Genomic DNA, 355 nt, shown 5'->3' with positions numbered 1-355 from the left:
AGATCTTGTCCAATGTTTTGAAATTAACACTTATTTAAACACCCGAAATGGACGCTCCATAAACTTGTAAGAAAGGCTCTACCAACCTGGCATGTTTATGTGAACACGGAGGGGGAAATCAGTGCTGCCATTGGATGCTGACAGCTCTGATTTCCTCAGTGGAAACAACAGTCTCTGGAATTCATATTAAGAGTCGTAGACACTCGTTAGAAATCTTATTGAATCGCTCCCAGTGTCTTTCTGATCTGGGAAGATCCACTGACATGAGACTGACTGCCCATATGGAGATGGAGGGATAAAGGGGGTGTATAGGGATGGGGAAGAGAGGGGGGATGTGTGGGGGTGGGGGGAGGAC

Source organism: Nanorana parkeri, unplaced genomic scaffold, assembly GCF_000935625.1.
Source record: "Nanorana parkeri isolate BGI_ZX_2015 unplaced genomic scaffold, ASM93562v1 scaffold1136, whole genome shotgun sequence".
NCBI lineage: Eukaryota > Metazoa > Chordata > Amphibia > Anura > Dicroglossidae > Nanorana > Nanorana parkeri.
This window is presented reverse-complemented; position numbering follows the sequence as displayed.